Below are 17518 nucleotides of genomic sequence, written 5' to 3'. Positions count from 1 at the left end.
TTACCAACGGAATGGGAGGAGTAAAAGGCCAGCAACAATCGGTATTATTGAGAGACCCATGAAAATGACACCATATATACATGCTACAGACCCTCGTGAGTATTCCCTGTAATACTTTTACTGCGACACCCAGAACTGTTTTTGTTCTATAAGCCAATATGTATTCCATCACTGTATACAGTGATTCGCATTGTGGCAAATGGATGGGTGTTGTAAAAGGCATGCAACATTGTATTCAAAGCCCCATGAAATGACACCATACAGTATATACATTCTACAGACCCTACTGAGTACTCCCCACCCCAATTTTACATCGGCACAAATAATCGTTTTTCCTGTAGTGCTATTTGTACAGTTGAGTGTCCAGGCATCCAATTTTAACAAGGTAAAAGGCCATCAACACTTAGTATTATTCAAAGCCCCATGAAATAACACCATATATAGATTCTACAGACCCTACTGAGTCTCAACCCCACTTTTACATCAAATCAAATGTTATATGTCAAATGCGCCAAATACAACAGGTGTAGACCGTACAGTGAAATGCTTACTTACGAGCTCCTAACCAACAATGCAGTTTAAAAAAATATGGATAAGAATAAGAAATAAAAGTAACAAGTAATTAAAGAGCAGCAGTAAAATAACAATAGCGAGACTATATACAGGGGGGTACCGGTACAGAGTCAATGTGCGGGGGCACCAGTTAGATGAGGTAACATGTACATGTAGGTAGAGTTATTAAAGTGACTATGCATAGATGATAACAACGGAGTAGCAGCGGTGTAAAAGGGGGGGGGGGGGCAATGCAAATAGTCTGGGTAGCCATTTGATTAGATGTTCAGGAGTCTTATGGCTTGGGGGTAGAAGCTGTTTAGAAGCCTCTTGGACCTAGACTTGGCGCTCCGGTACCGCTTGCAGTGCGGTAGCAGAGAGAACAGTCTATGACTATGGTGGCTGGAGTCTTTGACAATTTTTAGGGCCTTCCTCTGACACCGCCTGATATAGAGGTCCTGAATGGCAGGAAGCTTGGCCCCAGTGATGTACTGGGCCGTTCGTACTACCCTCTGTAGTGCCTTGCGGTCGGAGGCCGAGCAGTTGCCATACCAGGCAGTGATGCAACCAGCCAGGATGCTCTCGATGGTGCAGCTGTAGAACCTTTTGAGGATCAGAGGACCCATGCCAAATCTTTTCAGTATCCTGAGGGGGGAATAGGTGTTGTCGTGCCCTCTTCACTATCTTGGTGTACTTGGACCATGTTAGTTTGTTGGTGATGTGGACACCAAGGAACTTGAAGCTCTCAACCTGCTCCACTGCAGCCCTGTCGATGAGAATATGGGCGTGCTCAGTCCTCTTTTTCCTGTAGTCCACAATAATCTCCTTTGTCTTGATCACGTTGAGGGAGAGGTTGTTGTCCTGGCATCACACTGCCAGGTCTCTGACCTCCTCCCTATAGAGTGTCTCGTCGTTGTCGGTGATCAGGCCTACCACTGTTGTGTCATCGGCAAACTTAATGATGGTGTTGTGCTTGGCCGTGCAGTCATGAGTGAACAGGGAGTACAGGAGGGGACTGAGCATGCACCCCTGAGGGGCCCCTGTGTTGAGGATCAGCGTGGCGGATGTGTTGTTACCTACCCTTACCACCTGGGGTCAGCCCGTCAGGAAGTCCAGGATTCAGTTGCAGAGGGAGGTGTTTAATCCCAGGGTCCTTAGCTTATTGATGAGCTTTGAGGGCACTATAGTGTTGAACCCTGAGCTGTAGTCAATGAATAGCATTCTCACGTAGGTGTTCCTTTTGTCCAGGTGGGAAAGGGCAGTGTGGAGTGCAATAGAGATTGCATCATCTGTGGATCTGTTGGAGCGGTATGCAAATTGGAGTGGGTCTAGGGTTTCGGCACATAGAATAATTTTTTCTCTGTAAGACAATATGTAATTTATAGGGCTGGTGGGTATTTACACAACAGTCATTTACACCACACTCATCCAATAAATAACTGCATATATAGACTCTTACGCTACATCAATAGGTTCTGTAGAATGTGATGTTCTTTACATTAATTTACTTAAGCTCCAAACATTTATCAACGTGTGCCACCTTATATTATGCATCTTATATAAAGTAGTAATTCTCTTTAGTTTACATTTTTTGTAACATTATTTGAAGATTATGCACTATGCAAAAATAATTGATTTCGTATCATACACATTTTTTCAAGGCAAAAATTGGAAGACCAGAAGTGTCAATGTTCCTGCAATGACGCTAATCTTTACCAGAGTACGGTCAAACACTTAAAAGACACACCCTCGTCCACTTACACTCGCCTTATGCCCTTGGGGGAATCTCCCGTCGCCATCTGGGTGGTCCAAATGATTAGCCAAGCAAGGGAAGTTTGCATCGTAAGCCAGCCCTCATTTTTAGTCGGTTTTGCGAGTATACAATTATGGTCACTCCGGGCAGTGTTGCCAATTCCTCAGTAAGGAAAGTAGCTATTGGCTGTCCTTTGTTTGGTTATCTTTTGGAAATTGTAGAAATAAAACATTTCTTTCTTCAGAAGTTCCAGCTAGGCAGGCTAACGTAAGTTAGCTAATTCATTTGCTAGCTCTCATACAGTAGGCGTATATTAATAATTATATATTTAATATAAGTAGACATGCACTCATAATTGACAGTAGCAAAGTACCCACAAGTTATCGGTGGCTGAAAACACGATCATCGCGGGATGAACGAGTGACGAATTTCCGGCCAAGGGTGGTCCATTTAAAAATCATTCCTTCCTCCCGCGCCTTGCAAGTGTATACTCGTCACACGTCATCAGAAGTGTCCACTTAATTTGAGTGCTGAGGAGATATGGTGTGTTTTTTAAGTGTTTGGGTCGCAAACATGGAGTACACTCGCAAACTCGACTAAAAACGAGGGCTGAGGGCCTTACGTTGCTAACTTCCCTTGCTTGGCTAATTATTTGGACCGCCCTCCAAGATGGCGACAGGGATTCCCCAATGATATAAGGCGAGGGTAAATTGACGAGGGTGTGTCTTTTGTGAGTTTGAACCGTAGCCTAGGATTCTGGCACTACCATTGCGCCATCTGCTGGTAAAACATTTTTCAAAGGTGAAGCTGATTGTCTGTCAAGCACTAGAGGGCAGTGCATCTACAGGTCAGGTTAGATACAATTTCCTTTGTCCAAAGGATTAAAAATGTTCCTGGATATGGCTTTCAACTCAAGAAAGTGTACATTGTATGCAAATAAAGAAATCATGATCACAGACTTTGGCATTATCAATTGTTGGCCCAAGTTAATTTGTGATCAGTGGGTGCATAAAGTATAGTCAAAGTTGTCAGCAATAGGTTTGAGTGTTTACAAATGTAAGAATTAATTTAATTCACAACATTCAAGAGATTCAGACTGTGTTGCAAAGTCTGTATATGAGGAATATGCATATTAAACCTGTGATTCAAGTATTTCTAAGTCTGACCACTCATAACATGGTTCATGCTTTTCAGAGCCCTCCTTTTGTCAACAGACATCTCAGGTGAGCATGTGAACATTAATTACCTTACCCACCTCTAGACTTCTTATTCGGCGAGGGTTAACGGCGATAATCATCCAATTTATGTTGCATTACCGCCATCAACTAGACTGGGCTATAAATCCATTATAGTGTAAACAACAAAATAAAAAAATTGCACTCATTAAAACCCACCACCCTATTCCATTATTTAACCCTATCGGTCCCTACCCTAGGCCGATGGCACACCTTCCACTTCACATAACTCTCCCTCACTCACATTTCACCTCCAGCTCTCAACCTGGCATACTGCTCACTCTGTTTGTACTTGCCACCAGTCTTCTTCACACCCCCCATCTCCCTTTCTATCGCCATCTTCATCAAATTGAACCTCTGTTTTCCTCATTCTCTTCGAAGCCTTCTTCCTCACAGCTGAATCTCCTGCAGCTTAGGTAGAGGCAGTAAGTCCCCACACTCATAACAGAAGTTCCTGTGGTTCCCACTTGTCTCTGTAGCTTTTTTCCACTTGACCGTCCCCACAAAATCCATGCTCCTGGATCCACCTTTACCTCTAGGAGTCTGATTTATTAGGCAGATCTACCTCCTGAATTGACGCTGGAAGATTCTCAGTTGGTTTTGCTGGACTCTCCTTCGTACTCTCCTTTCCTCCTTTTGAAAAAGGTCAAAGGTAAGTTAGAAGATTCTCCTTATCCACTAGCACATCATCAGGCAAATTACGTTTACAGAGGAATCCCAAAATACATGTGTAAAGTGCTAAACATTAATTTAGCTAGTTGTGCAAGATATTTTCTAGATACAAGAATCTTAAATGTGTGCATGTTTTTGTTGTTGTTGACAAAACATCTGATTCAAAGGGAGTGTGCCAGATTTTAAAACACTGTGAGAGCACCCGTGTATCCTCGGCTGAAGAAGGCAATCGAGGAGAGCAGAAAGTTCTCCTTTTAACGAATTTACACTCCTACATACTGTATGAAGAACACTTATCGGTTTCCGGGTCACGGACGGAGTAGAGGAGGACAAAAGAGTCGAGCAGAGGACAGACATTTTCCAATTGAGAATCTCCCACTGTCATGGATGGATTAGCATCATAGGCCTACTGTACTTGCTGGGCAGCATTCTTTTTTATTACTATTTGACCACTTCTATGAAGTCAACCAGACATGCAACAAGAATCTGGGTTAGGTACTGTCCTGTTTAAAATAATAATGAAGCCGCTTGTATATAATCATGAAACAAACACAGGGGAGTATCATTGTAATTAAGTGCAGTACAAAGGAATTAAGTTACTAGACGTTACAATTGTATGACTTCACATGGCCAACATTGCAGTCACAAGTTGGCTGCAGTGCAAATAGCCTGCAAAATCTTTGTGCTATCGGCTGTTGCAGACTCACAGTGTCTTGCAAACCATTTCTCTCGCCAGGTAAGTAGCTACTACTACTAGCAAGTAAGTAGATGTCGTTTCAAATAGCTAGTTATCTCCAAATACTACTAAAGATGACAGCGAAGCCTGCTTCCAGGCTAAACCTTGAATGATAGCTAGCTAACTAGTGTGAACGCTGCGTGTAACACATCCGGTATCAGGATAAATAAAAAGCAAGGTCTGCTAACTTTCTTTAATTATGTTTAATTACCGCAAGCAATGAATGGCAAATGCAATTTTCGTATACAGTGATCCCTCGCCACTTCGCGGTTCACTTATCGCGGATTCGCTATTTCGCGGATTTTCATAATGCATTTTTTATTTTTTTTTGGTGCATTGTGCTCTGCATTCTGATTCGCTAAAAACTCACTCCCGCTTCTTGTATCAAAACATGCTACGAATTGTGCTATCATTTTGTCGTCTCGTGCAGTTATGTGTACGTACATAAAACAGCTTGGCAAATTTACATTAAGTTGGCCAGGAAGGAAGGAAGGACTAACGCTTGGTCGCTTAGCAACCATGGTGCGAATGGCCACTGAACTTAAGCGAGTAGCTGAGGAATGGGACCCTTTGACGAGCCGTTCATTACAGTTCTCCAACGTAATCGATGGTGGCATGTCGGTGTACAAGGATCTTTTTGCAAAGAAGAAAAAAGAGCGACAACAGCTGCCTATCACTATGCTCTTCTCCCGAACAAACACACCTGCACCGCGGGCTTCAGAAGAAGAGAACACTGCAGAGCGCAGTCAGGATGCAGCGGCCCAGTCTGAAGAGCAGTGAAACGGCCTACACGTGAGTCACTGTATTTGTATACATGTAATAGTTGCTAATTGTAAAAAAAAAAGAAGTTTTCTATTTCGCGGATTTCACTTATCGCGGGTCATTTTCGGAACGTAACCCCCGCGATAAACGAGGGATTACTGTATACGGGTTCACTGTATCACCACGCAGGGTAAAGCAGGGAACTGTGGAATGTACTCAAATAGCAGTTCTTATACTATGACAGTTTTAGTTCCAACTCGTCCAGTTGGCCTATCATAGTAGAGGCTGAGCACGGTTTAAACTCTTGCTCCGCCTTTGGGGGCACGCGGACTTGTCCAAGCCCCTTGGCGCTTTCCTTTGTCCACATCTGGTTGCTGGGTAGATTAGCTCCGTCTTGTGTCTCCCCCTTGATTCTTCACTCAAACAATTCCTAATATGGTACTGATCAGTCTCCTAACCTCCCTGGTTGGCCTAGAGTGATGCACCCCTCCCCTCTCCAGACTGACCACAGCTTTTATGGCCTGTGTTGGTCAGTCCTTACACACCTACACACACACCCATCTGTATTGTTTGTGTGTGTGTGTAACAAAACAATATTCATCTTCAAACAATATGCTAACAGGCTATAGTGCATAAACATAAATCCTAACACTAGCATCATTAGTTTTAATTTGTCTGGTGGAATGTTTTGAATAATCCCAGCATAGTTGACGGCTATTTTGTTTCAATCACTCAAGGTGGATGGCTAGCTAGCAAATCGAGAAGGGTTGCAATTAGGTCTTTCTATGAACTAGGGTAGGCCAACCAGTGAGGATTTCCTACACTGGACAATTTGTTACAGCTGTTAAGTCATTGACAATAATCAGCATTTTTCCCACATGTCATTACATTAAGGAGGCTCATATAGCTACTGTATATTCAATAAAATTCACGAGTTTGTCCAAAATCATGTGACATAAAACATTACTTTTTTGTACTTGCATTTATGGCAGTGTACATTATCATATATTAAGCATGAATCAGTTAAACTTGACATTGAACCTTATAAGAATCCTGGATCTAGCTGTTGGACATTTCGTGTCTCCTTATGTTATGCTGGGTGAGTTTTCATGGACACACAAATCCAAAATAATATATGCGATTGCAAAATCAAATGCCTCTAACCAAGAGTCACCTTACCTTGATACTTATAACCATATCCCTAGCGAATTGAGGTTGATTATTTGTTGTCTGCTTGATTTACAGTACTTAGATTTAACAAAGAAAGCATCAAGGTAATGTGTTCGGATTGGACACGGAGTCTGTGCTCAAGTGTGTAACTCGACTGGGATAGACTATTGTTCAATACCCAACTCTATTCCTATTAATTATTCTGTATATAATGACACATTCTATAGCCTATTTGGCTTATTCACAATATGATCTGGTAATGAAATAACATGACAAATACATTTTGTTTTCCATGTTACACTTGCAAATTAAACAATACAGGGGGCTTGAAGCAGCCTATTTGGAGCTCAGAAATTAAAGTATTGGTATAGGCCTACCTTGAAAATAAGACATTTCCTCAATTTGGTGTTTGAAAAGTCCTAATAATTATTGTTGACAATTTAGAAGTTCTCATGCTCCCTTATATCCGTGATTTAATTTTTTTAATCCGTTTTTGTAAGTTGATGTTGCCACTCGTTTGTTTTATGTCCCTTCAATTGAAGGCTGTTGCCGTAAAACAATGTGCGGTTATTTTGAGGACGACATCTAATGTTGGATTCAGTTTGGCTTTCCACACAAATCCTTCCATCAAAAAAGGAACCTGGTTTTTGGTCACTTTCTCATTATAAAAACAGCGATGGTGAGAATAATGCTATTACTGCTATTCATGGCTTTATTACAGTACGTATGCCTGCGTTGGCCACTTAGGCTACAGAAAAATCGCCATGCATGCATCCAATCTATTTAGTCAGGCAATGTCCACATTATTCTCACATATTTTAGAATATAATAGTTTGAATATCAATGCATTGGCAAGGCCTAAAAGATTGCATTATTCTTAATGATAATGGCCTACTTTTGGGCGGGAGGGTGGAGTTCTACACTAGGCCCTATATGTACAATTATAAACTGGGTGGTTCGAGCCCTGAATGCTGATTGGATGACAGCCGTGGTATATCAGACCGTACACCACTGTCATCCATCTTCCCAATTATCCCCTGAGCATTTATACCTGTGTTCTCTGTTTGTCTGGTCTTACCAGCGTACTTTCCCATTTCTCAAGTGTTTGTTTCCTAGTTTTCCTGGTTCTGACCATTCTGCCTGCCCTGCCCGCGAGCCTGTCTGCCATCCTGTACCTGCCTGACTCTGACCTGATTACAAACCTTTGCCTGTCCTCGACCTGCCCTTTCCCCGTGTTATAACAAATTATTGATAACTGTACTATCCGCCTCCTGTGGCTGCATCTAGGTCATATCCTGAATCCTGATGACAAAACATGTAGTTTTACTGCTCTAATTACATTGGTAACCAGTTTATAATAGCAATAAGGCTCCTCTGGGATTTGTGATATATGGCCATTATATCACAATAAAGGGCTGTATCCAGGCACTCCGCGTTGCACCTAAGAACAGCCCTTAGCAGTGGTATATTGGCCATATACCACACCTCCGCAGGCCTTATTGCTTAGTTATGTAATTTATACAACTGTATAACAGGTCCTTAAAATGTCAATTTAAGTGTTTGAGAAAGTCCTTGAATTTGACTTGCCATCTCTGTGCATTCAACTTTCCATCGCTAAAATGCCATTGTGTTCATTGTCCGTAGTTTATGCCTGCAAATACCATAACCCCACTGGCACCTGTTGAATTCAGAGCATGTAACAAATAAAATGTTATTTGATTTGATCATGGGACGCTGTTCACATTAGCAAACCCCTCGCCCATACGATGCCATACACACTGTCTGCCATCTCCCCGGTACAGTTGAAACTGGGATTCATCCGTGAAGAGCACACTTCTCCAGCGTGCCATTGAAGGCGAGCATTTGCCCACTGAAGTGCAGTCAGGTCAAAGTCCTGATGAGGATGATGAGCACGCAGATGAGCTTCCCTGAGACGGTTTCTGGCAGTTTGTACACAAATTATTCAGTTGTGCACAGTGGCTGTAACGTGTACGCTAAGAATTCAGAAGCAAGTACAGGGAGTGAATTTAATAAATACCGGAACATCAAACAAAACAAGAGTAGCGTACAGACATAAAACACAGGAACAGAAACAATAACGCCCAGGGAAAAAACCAAAGGGAGTGACATATATAGGAGGTAATCAGGTAGGTGATGGAGTCCAGGTGAGTCTCATAAGGCGCAGGTGCGCGTAATAATGAGTAAACTGGCGACTAGCGCCGGAGAGGGGGAGCGGGACTGTCAATCCACAGCAGCTGTACACTGGCTCAAATCAGTTGATGATAGGACTTAGACAAGTTGTAAATTCAACAAGTACTGATATTGTATCATATAATAGCACTCACAGCCTACCAAGAAAACAAAATCTTAGACATTTATGGTCTGTTTACATATATTTTAGAGGCTATTTATACAGAACCCGTATAAACTGTATTTTTAATTATTACATTATTTTAGGTTGACTATAATTCCATTTGTTCTGATACCACATGTCTTTTATTTCCTGCATAAGTAATTGTGACTATGGCTCGTGAAGCTGCTCATCACTCTTCTAGTGTTGATTTCCTTACTTCCACCACATGGTCCCTGCCAGAAGAATTGATATTTTTGTGTATTAGGTATTTGAGTAGATTTTTATTTTGTTCCAAGCATGTCCGTGGATGAGGAGCACACTGTTACCATGAAATACTTTATTACTGGAAGACAAGAGGCGTATGCAGTGTTGGCTGGAAGTGATCCAGATAATTGTTCCTATCCTCAGGTGAAGATGCTGCCTGTAGTCACTACAGTGTAGTGTATTCCACGCAGAGTCGCTTTAGTAGAAACCAAGACTGTTCTCAGGGCAGGCCTGGTTGTAGCTAGATATTTTCGAGTCGTATCGGGACAATTTTAGCTAACCATACCCCTTTCATAACCTTAAAACCTAATTCTCCTAACCTGCTATGTAAGATCTCCCTGTTTTGAAAAGCCACTCCCGCTAGTCAAACCCGGTTGACCTGCCCTGAGAGCAGTGTGAGAATCGACTAATGCAATAAAGAGTGTAAAAAAGGCCGTCCTACTCCTCTCCTCTCTACCTAACTTCCCATCACAGTCCCTTCAGTTTCCTTTAAGTCCCGTTAGTTTGGCTGCTCAGCCTACCTTAGTTATCCCTCACTCATCAAAGTCCTGCAATTCCCAACCAATCAGGGCGCTTGGAAATGCGCATCTGGACTCTGCACCCTCCCACTCAGGTCAGAGTGTTATTGTCGTCGAAGGGAGAAGACGCATCTTCCTGAGGACTTTTTATTGTTGGCAGTAACACGAATGTCTGAATGTTGTGCGTGCATAGAAATGTAAGTTGCAGGGGGTTTATTGGGGTTTTTACATGCTGTGTAATAATAGGTAATTACCACTAATTACTTACTGTACTTTGATAGCTTTCAGACATATGTTATACTGTATGGCTGTTACTATTCTTTAATGTTAGAGTTGCCAATACTGCTTTGCCTATTGTTTATCGTATGTAGTATTATTCCGTACTGCCAAAAGTGTTATTGCATTAGTCGCTTTTGCAGAAGTACTTTTGCAGAAGTGGTTTAATTGTTGTATTGGTAAGCAGTCTTTTGCATGCACACGCTACCACAGCGTTTTCCATAGTGACCTTTATTAAGGTGTTTTATTAAGCTGCTGTGGGCGAGCTTAGAGTCATCACAGACACATTTTGGAGCTTGCTCATGCACAGAGTAATTTACGACCTTGTGGCGCCAGGGAAGATCTGAGGTCTTAGCATGGCAGATTCTCACCCAAGGCTGGAGAGAGAGGGTGCCATAAATCTTGACCCTTTGTCAATCCAAGTAATTCGTTTCTCTCTCTCTCCAAATGGTGAATGTTTAAGTTTATGATGCTGTGTTTATATCCCTTTATAGACATGCCATAAGTGTAATGCCATTAGACATTTATTAATTTACATATATGTATATTGCATAGCTATAACCCTTAACTAATGCTGTTTACATGTGTGCATATCTTTGTCTTATAGAACCACAACAATAAGTTTCCAAATCATTCGGATTACCACAGTCATATAAACATCTTCAAAGGAAACAGCTGTGTCTGTGTGTGGTGGTGACTATCAAGAGTGCAGTGATGGGCCTCAACAACATGTTCCAACCGACAGCACTATAGAGGACAGAACCAAACCAATCAGTTGCAAGTCTATAGCGGGTGAGGGTATTCACAGCCGACCGCTCAGACGGGTGAGGGCATACCAGCCAACCGTTTTTACGTGGTCCTTCTAGTCGGATTTAGTGACCAAAAGTTTTTTACATGGTCCATCATTTCTCCGGATTTAGGGACCAATAGTTCTTACAAAGAGTAATCCACAACCATATAATTACCTGCCACTAACTCCAGATACAGTGTGGCCTTTTGTGTGTCCTTATATATATCATATTGTGTTACAGGGATTTGTGAAGAGACAGGCTATTTTTGCCTGCAAACACACCTGCTGGGCTCTGCCTTGCCTGCACCAACCATTGCCATGACGGGCGTCTTTGAGCTCTACACAAAAAGGTATGAACCTGATGCAAAGGGACATTATTCACAAATGCCAGTTATGCAAACAATAATAGCGGTCTTACATTTACATTACATTTAAGTCATTTAGCAGACGCTCTTATCCAGAGCGACTTACAAATTGGTGCATTCACCTTATTTTGTAGCTAGCTGTAATTTACAATTCCATACTCATTGTAGGACAAGGTATTTTTTTGTGCGGGGCATATTGCTTATTTGCATTTTTTGTTTGTCATGTAGGAATTTCCACTGTGACTGGCAAGTTTAAGTGCCAGCTGAAGTCTCCTATTTTCCAATCTACCCCTCAGTCAAGTCTTCCTGACAGCTGAACATTGATGGCTGATTTCCTCTGTCCTTTTCCTTTTGCAGGGCAAAGACTGACATAACATTAAAAACCAATACAATCACAACTTCCATGGCTGTTACTGTACCTGTGACAGACCTTACCCAGACACTAATGATCAGGTGTGGGTTTCATTCCAGCGTTACGCACCCATTCACTTTCTCCATCACTATTGATGAATGAATGTTTTATTTCTGTCGGAATCATACGCTATGTTGATATGCTAGATCTCTAGGATTCAGTTAGTGTGTTGTTGAAAGAAGGATGGCTATGCCATTCTAAATCACAAAACACTGTGTCATGGTCTTTATATTTCGCATGAGGTTAATGAGGATATGATTCAGTGTATCATCTCTGAGGACCGGTATCATCCTAGGGTATGTATCGGGCTAACATCATGATTGTTGTCAGTTCTCTTTCGAGATCTAAACTATGTTAGCCGGGATAATGGTTTTGGTACAAAGACAGGAATGATTACTCCTCCTTGACCATGTGGGCCTCTCTGTGACAGCACTTGGGTTGTATGGTGGAAAAGACTGAGGAGATGGAGAGTGAGACCTGTATGAGCAAAGCCCCCTTCCTTTGGACCTACTTCGCCCACTTAGCAGGTGTGTTATTATTCCTTCCACTGACAGAGAGTGCTAGGGATCCAGAGCTCTGGGATTGGGTTACAAAAAACACCAACCATAAATGAGTACTGCTTTTTAAATCTCTTGCCCCTAGCTAACTAAAGATTGGAGATAACGGTACTGTTCATTCATTCATTCAGTTGAGATAATGACAAAAGTGTGCAAAGCTATCATCAAGGGAAAGGGTGGCTACTTTGTTTAACACTTTTTTGGTTGCTACATGATTACATATTTGTTATTTCATAGTTTTGATGTCTTCACTATTACTCTACAATGTAGAAAATAGTACAAATAAAGAAAAACCCTTGAATGAGTAGGTGTGTCCAAACGTTTGACTTATACTGTACATATATAAATAAGAAATGAGAGGAAGCTATATACATGGTCAGTGCCAATACCAATCTTACAATGTGCAGGGATGTTGGAGTATTTGAGGTAGATACAGTGCATTCGGAAAGTATTCAGACCCCTTGACTTTTTCCTCATCAATCTACACACAATACCCCATAATGACAAAGCAAAAACAGGTTTTTAGAAATGTTTGTAAACGTAGAATTTAAAGAAAACTGAAGCACCTTGTTGAAGCACCTTTGGCAGCGATTTCAGCCTCGAGTCTTCTCGGGTATGACGCTACAAGCTTAGCACAAGCCTGTATTTGTGGAGTTTCTCCCATTCCTCTCTGCAGATCCTCTCAAGCTCTGTCATGTTGGATGGGGAGCGTTGCTGCACAGCTATTTTCAGGTCTCTCCAGAGATGTTCAAGTTCAATCGGGTTCAAGTCTGGGCTCTGACTAGGTCACTTAAGGACATTCAGAGACTTGTACCGAAGCCACTGCTGTGTTGTCTTGGCTGTGTGCTTAGGGTCGTTGTCCTGTTGGAAGGTGAACCTAAGCCCCAGTCCTGAGCGCTCACAAGCAGGTTTTCATCAAGGATCTCTTTGCTCCGATCATCTTTGCCTTGATCCTGACTAGTCTCCCAGTCCCTGCCGCTGAAAAACCACCCCACAGCATGATGCTGATACCACCATGCTTCACTGTAGGGATGGTGCCAGGTTTCCTCCAGATGTGACGCTTGGCATTCAGGCCAAAGAGTTTAATCTTGGTTTCATCAGACCAGAGAATCTTGTTTCACATGTTCTGAAGGTCTTTAGGTGCCTTTTTGCAAACTCCAAGCGGGCTGTGATGTGCCTTTTACTGAGGAGTGGCTTCTGCCTGGCCGCTTTACCACAAAGGCCTGATTAGTGGAGTGCTGCAGAGATGGTAGAGCATTCCAGAAGGACAACCATCTCCACAGAGGAACTCTAGAGCTCTGTCAGAGTGACCATCAGGTTCTCGGTCACCTCCCTGACCAAGGCCATTCTCTCCGGATTGCTCAGTTTGGCCAGGCGGCCAGCTCTAGGAAGAGTCTTGGTGGTTCCAAACTTCTTCCATTTAAGAATGATGGAGGCCACTGTGTTCTTGGGGACCTTCAATGCTGCAGAAATGTTTTGGTACCCTTCCCCAGATCTGTGCCTCGACACAATCATGTCTCAGCGCTCTACAGACAATTCCTTCGACCTCATAGCTTGGTTTTTTCTCTGACATGCACTGTCAACTGTGGGACCTTATATAGACAGGTGTTTGCCTTTCCAAATCATGTTTAATCAATTTAATTTACTACAGGTGGACTCCAATCAAGTTGTAGAAACATCTCAAGGATGATCAATGGAGCTCAATTTCGAGTCTCATAGCAAAGGGTCTGAATAATTATGTAAATAAGGATTTCTGTTTAATACATTTGCAAACATTTCTAAAAACCTGTTTTCGCTTTGTCATTATGGGGTATTGTGTGTAGATTAAGTAGGGGGGAAAAGTATTTATTCCATTTTAGAATAAGGCTGTAACAAAATGTGGAAAAAGTCAAGGGGTCTGAATATTTTCAGAAGGCACTGTATGTACATACAGTATGTGTGTATGTAAGTGGGTCAGTGTGTTTGCAAGAGTGACAGTGTAGGCGGAGATACATACATGTAAACAGGACTGGAAAGTGACTGGTAGCAGGACTATATAAATACTTATCAAATCAAATTGTATTTGTCACATGCGCCAAATACAACAGCATTTCACCTTACAGTGAAATGCTTACTTACAAGCCCTTAACCAACAAGGCAGTTTTAAGAAAAATAAGTGTTAGGAAAAGATTTACTAAAATAAACTGAAGTAAAAAAATAAAAATAAGAAACAATTTAAATAAGAAATAATTAAAGAGTAACAATAAAATAACAGTAACTAGGCTATAGTTGAAGTCGGAAGTTTACATACACTTAGGTTGGAGTCATTAAAACTTGTTTTTGAACCACTCCACAAATGTCTTGTTAACAAACTATAGTTTGTGCCCTCTGCCCTTCTCCATGGAGGAGATGTTTGGGTTCATTAGCTGCAGGTTCTCAGGCTACCCAGCCTCTGTGCAGGAGCAGGCTCTGCTCTGGCTGCATGTGAGTATAAGGCCTGTGGCTTTTTATGAGGATCCATTTCATATTGTGTGGTTGGAATGAAATGAAATGAAAAGGTTGTCATGATGTGTGAGTGCCTGTGCAGGGGCTGTACTGAATATGGAACTGGGTCACAAGGCTAGCATGAGACTGGAGTTCTGAGAGTGAGAGAGGAGGGATTTTGCTTTTGATTCCATATGCACTCACAGCTTCTGTCCTATATACGTGGAAGGGTTTATTTCACGACTGTGATAACAGACACCAAAGTAATTCAATCTGAATATATACAGATTTTCATACACTTAGGTTGGAGTCATTAATACTTGTTTTTCAACCACTCCACAAATTTTTTGTTAACAAACTATAGTTTTGGCAAGTCGGTTAGGACATCTACTTTGTGCATGACACAATACATTTTTCCAACAATTGTTGACAGACAGATTATTTCACTTATAATTCACTGACCCAGTGGGTCAGAAGTTTACATACACTAAGTTGACTTTGCCTTTAAACAGCTTGGAAAATTCCAGAAAAGGATGTCATGGCTTTAGAAGCTTCTGATAGGCTAATTGACATCATTTGAGTCAATAGGAGGTGTACCTGTGGATGTATTTCAAGGCCTACCTTCAAACTCAGTGCCTCTTTGCTTGACATCATGGGGAAATCAAAAGAAATAATCAAATTCAATAATCAAATGTATTTATATAGCCCTTCTTACATCAGCTGATATCTCAAAGTGCTGTACAGAAATCCAGCATAAAACCCCAAACAGCAAGCAATGCAGGTGTAGAAGCACGGTGGCTAGGAAAAACTCCCTAGAAAGGCCAAAACCTAGGAAGAAACCTAGAGAGGAACCAGGCTATGAGGGGTGGCCAGTCCTCTTCTGGCTGTGCCGGGTGGAGATTATAACCGAACATGGCCAAGATGTTAAAATTTTCATAAATGACCAGCATGGTCAAATAATAATAATCACAGTAGTTGTCGAGGGTGCAGCAAGTCAGCACCTCAGGAGTAAATGTCAGTTTGCTTTTCATAGCCGATCATTAAGAGTATCTCTACCGCTCCTGCTGTCTCTAGAGAGTTAAAAACAGCAGGTCTGGGACAGGTAGCACATCCGGTGAACAGGTCAGGGTTCCATAGCCGCAGGCAGAACAGTTGAAACTGGAGCAGCAGCATGGCCAGGTGGACTGGGGACAGCAAGGAGTCATCATGCCAGGTAGTCCTGAGGCATGGTCCTAGGGCTCAGGTCCTCCGAGAGAGAGAAAGAGAGAATTAGAGAGAGCATACATAAATTCACACAGGACACCGGATAAGACAGGAGAAGTACTCCAGATATAACAAACTGACCCTAGCTCCCCGACACATAAACTACTGCAGCATAAATACTGGAGGCTGAGACAGGAGGGGTCAGGAGACACTGTGGCCCCATCCGATGATACCCCCGGACAGGGCCAAACAGGAAGGATATAACCCCACCCACTTTGCCAAAGCACAGCCCCCACACCACTAGAGGGATATCTTCAACCACCAACTTACCATCCTGAGACAAGGCCGAGTGTAGCCCACAAAGATCTCCGCCACGGCACAACCCAAGGGGGGGCGCCAACCCAGACAGGAAGATCACGTCAGTGACTCAACCCACTCAAGTGACGCACCCCTCCTAGGGACGGCATGAAAGAGCACCAGTAAGCCAGTGACAAAGTACGTTCATCTCTAGGAGACAGAATGCGTCTCCTTCCTGAGCGGTATGACAGCTGCGTTGTCCCATTGTGTTTATGCTTGTGTAACGGATGTGAAATGGCTAGTTAGTTAGTGGTGCTGCGCGCTATAAGCATTTTCAATCGGTGACTTGCTTTGAGACCCTGAAGTAGTGGTTCCCCTTGCTCTGCAAGGGCCGCGACCTTTGTGGAGCGATGGGTAACGATGCTTCGTGGGCGACCGTTGTTGATGTGTGCAGAGGGTCCCTGGTTCGCACCCGAGTCGGGGCGAGGGGACGCCATAAAGTTATACTGTTACATTGATGCTGTTGACCCGGATCACTGGTTGCTGTGGAAAAGGAAGAGGTCAAAAGGGGGGTGAGTATAACGGATGTGAAATGGCTAGTTAGTTAGCGGTGCTGCGCGCTAATAGCATTTTCAATCGGTGACGTCACTCGCTTTGAGACCCTGAAGTAGTGGTTCCCCTTGTGGAGCGATGGGTAACGACGCTTCGTGGGTGACTGTTGTTGATGTGTGCAGAGGGTCCCTGGTTCGTTCCCGGGTCAGGGCGAGGGGACGCCATAAAGTTATACTGTTACACTTGTGTACCAAGACCTCAAAGACCTAAAAAAAACAATTGTAGACCTCCACAAGTCTAGTTCATCCTTGGGAGCAATTTCCAAACACCTGAAAGTACCACGTTCATCTGTACAAACAATAGTACACAAGCATAAACACAATGGGATAACGCAGCCGTCATACCGCTCAAGACGCATTCTGTCTCCTAGAGATGAACGTACTTTGGTGCGAAAGGTGCAAATCAATCCCAGAACAACAGCAAAGGACCTTGTGAAGATGCTGGAGGAAACAGGTACAAAAGTATCTATATCCACAGTAAAACGAGTTTTATATGGACATAACCTGAAAGGCCACTCAGCAAGGAAGA

At 42.6% G+C, this 17518-nt stretch overlaps 1 protein-coding gene and 1 long non-coding RNA gene across 4 annotated transcripts in view; one reads left to right on the top strand and one right to left on the bottom strand.

Annotated features, from left to right (window-relative positions):
• Positions 1 to 2888, bottom strand: part of LOC139530887 (inositol-tetrakisphosphate 1-kinase-like) — a 64236-nt gene extending 61348 nt beyond the window's left edge. Inside the window, exon 1 of the mRNA XM_071327667.1 lies at positions 2314 to 2888. The gene's annotated coding sequence lies outside the window, so the exon portion shown is untranslated. The remainder of the gene's footprint in view (positions 1 to 2313) is intronic.
• LOC139530889 (uncharacterized) lies at positions 14 to 12720 on the top strand. Of its 3 annotated transcripts, XR_011666146.1 has the most exons (5): positions 14 to 95; positions 3500 to 3528; positions 10899 to 11115; positions 11323 to 11431; positions 11675 to 12720. It is a non-coding gene; the product is annotated as an uncharacterized lncRNA (long non-coding RNA). The 3 variants fall into 3 exon arrangements; XR_011666144.1 differs by lacking the exons at positions 14 to 95; positions 3500 to 3528 and adding an exon at positions 9566 to 10212; XR_011666145.1 differs by lacking the exons at positions 14 to 95; positions 3500 to 3528 and adding an exon at positions 9569 to 10212 and having other exon boundaries at positions 10899 to 11083.
• The last annotated feature ends 4798 nt before the right edge of the window (positions 12721 to 17518 follow it).

Source organism: Salvelinus alpinus, chromosome 9, assembly GCF_045679555.1.
Source record: "Salvelinus alpinus chromosome 9, SLU_Salpinus.1, whole genome shotgun sequence".
Lineage (NCBI taxonomy): Eukaryota > Metazoa > Chordata > Actinopteri > Salmoniformes > Salmonidae > Salvelinus > Salvelinus alpinus.
The sequence above is the reverse complement of the archived record's forward strand: the minus strand, read 5'-3'. Positions and strand labels throughout refer to the sequence as shown.